This window comes from Lontra canadensis, unplaced genomic scaffold (genome assembly GCF_010015895.1).
Source record: "Lontra canadensis isolate GAN:19392208 unplaced genomic scaffold, GSC_riverotter_1.0 scaffold20, whole genome shotgun sequence".
Lineage (NCBI taxonomy): Eukaryota > Metazoa > Chordata > Mammalia > Carnivora > Mustelidae > Lontra > Lontra canadensis.
Window position 1 is genome coordinate 14635731 of NW_022631014.1, and position 8671 is coordinate 14644401.

An 8671-nucleotide genomic window follows, 5' to 3' on the forward strand; every position below is an offset into this window, starting at 1 on the left:
AGTGAACCGCATCAGAGGGCTGCCACTGGCAACTCATGAGAGAGTCGGAGAGTTCCTCGCCTTTCACCATGAAGTCCTTCTTTAATTTCTCAATATTCTAATGAAGTTTTGATCTTCCAGCGGGTCCTTGTCTTGCTGTTCTGACGGAAGTGTGCTTTCCTCAGGCGTGATCAGAGTTGCAGCTGGGCGTCCCTAGAAGGGTTGCATGCATTTCCATCTGGGGCACCATCACACTTCTAGCCAGAAAGGGAGGAACCGCCATGCTGTTGCTCAAACCAGTTGCCCGAGCAGTAACCCTGGCAGGGCTGGAACACTGGCTTCACCCTCCGCCAGTACCTGTAATAATTATCTTGTAGAACTATGCCAAAACCTGCAAGACTCAGCCATTTATCCAGGAACATTACAAAACGACACCAGTTTTTATGCCTGCGTCAAAAATTCCAGCTCCAGGAGCTATAACCTCTTACCCCAGCAAATCTCTCTCACACTTTACATCTTTTTTTTCTTTTTAACATTTAACTAATTGGACTTTACCATAAGAAAGAGTTGGCCCTTCTCTCAATTTATTTATATATATTGTTATGGACTCAGGAGTATTAAATTTATTCCATTATTATCATCATCAATTTTGCTGTTCAATTGTCTCATCCTCTTTCGAAATACTTCAGTCCATCTGCTTCCTGTTGAGCTGGATTTCCAGCCACAGCCCCTCAGTCACCTACTCCCTGTGTGCAGGGCAGATTCCGAGCCCTTGCACCGAGGGCCAGGTTTCTGGGGAATTCACTGAGGCACTTTCCCAGCAAAGAAACGGATAGGTCCCAGCCACGGGAAGTCAGTCATGGTTCCAGAGTCAGGGAGTTCCAGGAAGGGCTGACCCTGGCCAGGTAGGCTCTTCCATAATTCATCCTGCCCTCCATAGACCCACCCAGGCCTGTCCCAGTAGCAGCACCAGCTCAGACCTCACATGTCCTGTGTTTTTCATCCTTCACCCGCTCTTCTCTGCCCAGCGCGGGTATGGCCACCAGCCGAGAAGTCAGGCGGCAGACAGCTGCACAGCACTTTACCATATTCCTTGGTGCAGAGGAAGCACCCTCCTCCTGGGGTTTAGTTCCCAGCTGTTCTCTACGGACCCCAAGAGAGGCCAAAGCAAAGACCGCCAGGCACTACTGCAAGACAGACTGCCTAAGGACAAGAGGGACTTTCCCGTGTTGAAATGGGCTGGGAGGAGAAGGCTCTGCCTCATCTTCTTGCATTTTAAGATGTGCATTTTAAGGGTTATTTGCCCTGGGAAGAGTGCAGACCCTAGCCTCTGAAGTCAGGCAGCCGAGATGCACAGGGCCTTCTCCTTCAGGAGACCACACTGCTTCAACTTCAGAATACAGACCTTAAAATACATACTGTTCTCGCTAACACTCCTAACACACAATTTTAACACATTGGCCACATCTAGTATTACAACAAAAAGTGACATCCCATTTTCAAAACACCTGCTTCTATAGTCAACTGAGGACTTGAATCTGTGAAACTTTTGCTGGCAGCCTGACCCTTCCTGTCCTCCACCAGCCAACTCCAGGCCCATCTTCCCTCCAGAAGCTTCCCCAATCTCTCCAGCCCTCCCTGATGCCTTGCTTTGAGCTTCCTGTCTGTAGAGGAAATATTGTCCAGGGGAAAGTCTGTCTCCCTGCTAGCCTGCAAACTCCTCATAGTCAGAGTTTTTGTTCATCTGTATGCAGGGCCTGGTGCTACTCATGGAGCCCAGGCTAGGGAGCTGGGCAGTTGACTTGCTGACAGATCTCGGCCAACACTTGACAAGCTGGGGTTCTGATGGAAGAGCCCCCATTTGGCCCTGCCTCCAGCTCTGCCTCACTCTCCGTCCCTTTCTCTCTATTTTCTGTCTTCCTTGGGCAAACGTCATCCCTTTCTGAGCCAAGCTCATTACACAGTCAGTCTGGACTATCTCTGGGTTCTCCAAGTTGGAATTTCTAAACTGAAAACTTGCTCTCCAATTTAGAAGTCCTTGTAACACCCATGTTTACTCACGTTGAATAGACGTCGCGCCAGAGTCTCACGCCAGACCAACTTCTTCCTATCATGCTCCATTGACGACAAAACAGGAAGGAAATTCTGCTCATCTCACCTCTTCCATTTCCTCTTTCTGTGCTACCCCCACCGGCTGGTCCCTTCTAGCCACCCAGCCTGTCTCTCTTTGTACCTCTTCCCAGTGTGTTGTGTTCCGGGCTTTGGGAGGGGGGCTGCTTTCAGCAGAGGAAGGGATGGCGTGTGTGACCGTTCCACCATGTACCAGTCCCTTGCCTTGGTACAAACATGTTTGTTTGCAATCAGTGTATTTATTCATTTATTAAAATGTCTTCAACCACATATTACATGTTAGAGTTCTCCAGATGTCTTCTCTGTGGGTAGGCAAAGCGAGGTTATCACACCCATTTTGTAGACAAGGCTGCCAAGGCTCAGAGAGGGCAAGTCACTTTCCCGGAATCACATAGTTGATAGGAATCACCAGGGCCACCTGGCTCCAATACCAGTGCTCTCTTGCCCACAATATATATGAATGTTCTGTTTAATTCTTTTCTCCTTCCTACTCTGCAACCCTTCTAACTCAGTTCTAGGTAGCTATTCTAGGACAGAAGTTATTTCCCATTCATCTGAGGATCCCTCACATCATAGCCCAGCTGGTGATAACACAGCAGACACTCAGTAAAAATATTGAGAGAATGTACGTTTCTATGTAGAAATCCTTCCCAAGAATTAACTACTCTTATCTAAGACGGTCCCAGAGATTTTCGTACACGGATACTAGTCCCTCGGTTTCTCTGGGGCTCATTTTCCCTGTCTGTAGGGCAGTTGTACAGTTGGACTCAAAGGTGTCCGTATTCCTTAAGCTGTGACACTCTGTTGTTGGCTTTGGGACTCTGCCCAGGAGGGCTGGTGTCTGTGCTTCTGGGGACACATGATACCCAGCCAGCCTGAGGTCAGAGACAGCATATAGGAGCAGCTGGGTACACTGAGAGGTAAAGAAGACAACATAGGGCTTGGAAATTGGTGCTTAGAACTAAGCCTGGAAGGAAATGGGTGGCATGAACAGGCTGAGCTGTCGGCCCTCTGCAGTCAATTACATTCCTCTGATATTACTTTTAAAAAATTTTTGTTTAAATTCAATTTGATGAACATATACTGTATCATTATTTTCAGGGGCACAATTCAGTGATTCATCAGTTGCATACAATACTCAGTGCTCATTCCAACAAGTGCCCTCCTTAACGCCCATCACCTAATTATGCCATCCCCCACCCTCCTCCCCTCCAGCAACCCTCAGTTTGCTCCCTGTAGTCTCTGATGTTTTGCCTCCTTCTCTGTTTTTGTCTTACTTTATTTTTCCTTCCCTTCCCCTACAATCATGTTTTGTTTCTTAAATTCCACATGTGAGTGAAAGCATATGGCATTTGTCTTTCTCTGAATGACTTATTTCACTTAGCATAATACACTCTAGTTCCATCTACATCGTTGCAAATGGCAAGATTCATTCTTTTTAATGGCTGAATAATATTCCATTGTGTATATTTACCACATCTTCTTTTTTTTTAAGATTTTATTCATTTATTTGACAGACAGAGATCACAAGGAGGCAGAGAGGCAGGCAGAGAGAGAGAGGGAAGCAGGCTCCCGGTTGAGCAGAGAGCCCGAAGCGGGGCTCGATCCCAGGACCCTGGGATCATGACCTGAGCCGAAGGCAGAGGCTCAATCCCCTGAGCCACCCAGGCGCCCCCCACATCTTCTTTATCCATTCATCTGTCAGTGGACATCTGTTTTTTTTCTATATTTTGGCTATTGTGGACATTGCTGCTATAAACATTCAGGTGCAGGTGTCCCTTCAAATCACAATGTTTATAACCTTTGGATAAATACCTAGTAGTGCAATTACTGGGTCATAGTGTAACTCTATTTTTCACTTTTTGAGGAACCTCCATACTGTTTTCCAGAGTGGTTGCACCGTTTGCATTCCCACCAACAGTGTAAGAGGGTTTTCCTTTCTCACCAACGTCTATTGTTTCCTGAGTTGTTCATTTTAACCATTCTGACTGGTATGAAATGGTATCTCATTGTGGTTTTGATGTGTATTTTCCTGATGCTGAGTAATTTTGAGCATCTTCTCATGTATCTGTTGTCCATTTGTATGCCTTCTTTGGAGAAGTATCTGTTTATGTGTTCTGCTCATTTCTTGATTGGATTTTTTGTTTTCTGGGTGTTGAATTTGGTAAGTTCTTTCTAGATTTTGGATACCAGCTCTTTATCTGATATGATTTGCCAATATCTTGTCCCATTCTATAGGTTGACTTTTTAGTTTTGTTGACTGTTTCCTTTGCTGTGCAAAAGCTTTTCATCTTGATCGAGTCCCAATAGTTCATTTTTGCTTTTGTTTCTCTTGCCTTTGAAGACGTGTCTAGCAAGAAGTTGCTGTGGTCAACGTCAAAGAGGTTGTTGCCTGCAGTGTCTTCTAGGATTTTGATGGATTCCTGTTTCACACTTAGGTGTTTCATCCATTTTGAGTTTATTTTGTGTGTGGTATGAGAAAGTGGTCCAGTTTCAATCTTCTTCATGCGGATATCCAATTTTCCCAACACCATTTGTTGAAGAGATTGTCTTTTTTTAAAATTGGATATTCTTTCCTGCTTTGTCAAACCATGGAGCTGAAAGTCCATTTCTGGGTTCCCTATTCTGTTCCATTGATCTGTGTGTCTGGTTTTGTGCCAGTACCATACTGTCTTGATTATTACAGCTTTGTAATAGAGCTTGAAGTCCGGAATTGTGACGCTTCCAGCTTTGGTTTTCTTTTTCAACATTCCTTTAACTATTTGGGGTCTTTTCTGGTTCCATACAAATTTTAAGATTGTTTGTTCCAGCTCTGTGGAAAATGTCAATGGTATTTTGATAGGGATTGCCTTGAGTGTGTAGACTACTTTGGGTAGCACAGACATTTTAACAATATTTGTTCTTCCAATGCATGAGCATGGAATGTTTTTCCATTTCTTTGTGTCTTCCTCAGTTTCCTTTGTAAGAGTCCTCTAGTTTTCAGAGTACAGATCCTATGACTTCGTTGGTTAGGTTTACTCATAGGTATCTTATGGTTTCTGGTGCAATTGTAAATGGGATCAATTCCTTGAATTCTCTTTCTTCTGTCTCATTGCTAGGGTATAGAAATGCAACTGACTTCTGTGCATTGGTTTTATATCTTGCCATTTTGCTGAATTCCTATATCAGTTCTAGCAATTTTTTGCTGGAGTCTTTTGGGTTTTCTACATGGAGTACTATGTTGTCTGCAAAGAGTGAAAATTTGACTTCCTCTCTGCTGATTTAGATCCTTTTATCTCTTTGTGTTGTCTGACTGCTGAGGCTAGGACTTCCAGTACTATGTTGAACAACAGTGGTGAGAGTGGACATCGTTTTTGTGTTCCTATCCTTAAGGGGAAAGCTCTCAGTTTTTCCCTGTTGAAGATGATATTTGCTATGGGTTTTTCATATGTTGCTTTTATAATATTGAGGTATATTCCCTCTATCCCTACACAGTGGAGAGTTTTTATCAAGAAAGGATGCTGTAGGGGCTTCTGGGTGGCTCAGTCATTAAGCATCTATGTTTGGCTCAGGTCATGATCCCAGGGTCCTGGAATTGAGCTCCTCATCCGGCTCTCTGCTCGGCGTGAAGCCTGCTTCTCCCTCTCCCACTACCCCTACTATGTTTCCTTTCTCTGTGTGTCTTTCTCTGTCAAATAAATAAATAAAATCTTTTTTTAAAAAAAGAATGCTGTATTTTGTCAAATGTTTCTTTCTGCATCAATTGAGAGGATCATATTGAGAGAATCATTCATGTCCTTTCTTTTATTAATGTGGTATATCACACTGATTGATTATAGATTTTGAACTATCCTTGTGGCCCAGGAATAAATCCTACTTGGTTGTGGTGAATAATCCTTTTAATGTACTGTTTCAATCCTATTAGCTAGTATCTTGGTGAGAATTTCTGCATCCATGTTCAACAGGGATATTGATCTGTAATTCTTTTTAGTGGGGTCTTTTGTCTGGTTTGGTAATGCTGACCTCATAGAATGAGTTTGGAAGTTTTCCTTCCATTTTTATTTTTTTGAAACAGTTTCAGAAGGATAGGTATTAATTCTTCTTCTTTTTAATAATTTTTTAATTTTTTATAAACATATAATGTATTGTTAGCCCCAGGGGTACAGGTCTGTGAATCGCTAGGTATTAATTCTTCTTTAAGTGCTTGGTATAATTCTGCTAGAAAGCCATCCAGCCCTGGACTCTTGTTTGTTGGGAGATTTTTTAAAAGATTTTATTTATTTATTTGAGAGAGAGAGAGAGTAAGAGAGAACATGAGAGGGGAGAAGGTCAGAGGGAGAAGCAGATTCCCCATGGAGCTGGGAGCCTGATGCAGGACTTGATCCTGGGATTCCAGGATCATGACCCGAGCCAAAGGCACTTGGCCAACCAACTGAGCCACCCAGGTGCCCTGTTGGGAGATTTTTCATTACTGATTCAATTTCTTTGCTGGTTATGGATCTGTTCAGGGTTTCTATTTTTCTGTTTCAGTTTTGGTAGTTTGTATGTTTCTAGGAATGCATCCATTTCCTCCAGATTGCCTAATTTGTTGACATATAATGACTCCTAATATTCTCTTATAATTCTTTGTATTTCTTCAGTGTTGGTTGCGATCTCTCCTCTCCCATTCATGGTTTTATTTATTTGGGTCCTTTCTCTCTTCTTTTTGATAATTCTGGCTGGGGGTTTATTGATCTTATTAATTCTTTCAAAGAACCAGCTCCTACTTTTGTTTATCTGTTCTGTTTTTTTATTTCTGTATCATTGATTTCTGCTGTAATCTTTATTATTTCTCTTCTCCTGCTGGATTTAGGCTTTATTTGCTGTTCTTTTTCCAGCTCCTTTAGGTGTAAGGTTAGATTGTGTATTTGAGACTTTTCTTGTTTCTTGAGAAAGGCCTGTATTGCTATATACTTCCCTCTTAGGACCATCTTTGCTTCATCACAAAGGTTCTGAACTATCATGTTTTCATTTTCATTTCTTCCATGTTTTTTTAATTGTTCTTTAATTTCCTACTTGACCCATTCATTCTTTAGTAGGATGTTCTTTAACCTGCATGTATTGTGGTCCTTCCAGATTTTTTCTTGTAGTTGACTTCAAGTTCTAAAGCACTGTGGTCTGAAAATATGCATGAACTGATCTCAATCTTTTTATACCAGTTGAGACCTTATTTGTGACCCAATATGTGATCTGTTCTGGGAAATGTTACATGCATTTGAGAAGAATGTGTATTCTGCTGCTTTAGGATGAAATGCTCTGACTATACCTGTTAAGTCCATGTGGTCCAGTGTGTTATTCAATGTCCTCATTTCTTTATTGATCTTCTGTTTATGTGATCTGTCCATTGGTGTGAGTGGGGTGTTAAAGCCCCCTATTATTATTATATTATTATCAATGTTTTTCTTTATTTTTTTAGAGATTTAAGAGAGAAAGAGCCAGTGAGAGAGAGGGAGAGACACAAGAGGGGGAGGTGGGGAAGAGCAGAGGGATGAGGGAGAAGCAGATTTCCCACTAAGCAGGGACACCCACGCAGGGCTCCACCCCACGACCCTGGGATCATGACCTGACCAGAAGGCAGATGTTCAACTGACTGAGCCACCCAGGCACCCCTCAGTATGTTTCTTTAATTTGTTTATTAATAGTTTTAAATATTTGGTTGCTCTCCAAGTTAGGGGCATAAATGTTTACAAGTGTTAGATTTTCTTGTTGGATATACCCTTTTATTATGACATAATATCCTTCATCTCTTATAGTCTTTGGTTTAAATTCTAGTTTGTCTGATATAATGATGGCCACTCTAAATTTCTTTTGATTTCATTGGCATGATAAATGGTTCTCCACCCCCTCACTTTCAATCTGGAGGTGACTCTGGGTCTAAAATGAGTCTCCTATAAGCAGCATATCAATGGGTCTTGTTTTGTTTTGTTTTTTATCCATTCTGATACCCTTTGATTTTTGATTGGAGCATTTGGTCTGTTTACATTCAGAGTAATTATTGAAAGATCTGAAATTAGTGCCATAGTATTACCTGTAAAGTTGCTGTTCCTGTAGATTGTCTTTGTTCCTTTCTGGTCTTTGTTTGGCCTCTCTCTTTGCTCAAATGATCCTCTAATATTTCTTCCAGGGCTGGTTTAGTGTTCACAAATTCCTTTACTTTTTGTTTGCCCTGGAAATCCTTTATCTCTCCTTCTATTCTGAATGACAGCATTGCTGAATAAAATATTCTTGGTTGCTGGGGCACCTGGGTGGCTCAGTGGGTTAAGCCTCTGCCTTTGGCTCAGGTCATGATCCCAGCATCCTGGGATCGAGCCCCGCATTGGGCTCTCTGCTTGGCAGGGAGCCTGCTTCCTCCTCTCTCTCTGCCTGCCTCTCTGCCTACTTGTGATCTCTATCTGATAAATAAATAAATAAAATCTTTTTAAAAAATATTCTTGGCTGCATATTTTTCCCATTTAGCACATTGAATATATCATGCCAGTCCTTTCTGGCCTGCCAGGTGTCTATGGACAGGTCTGCTGCCAGCCTTGTGATTCTGCACTTGTAG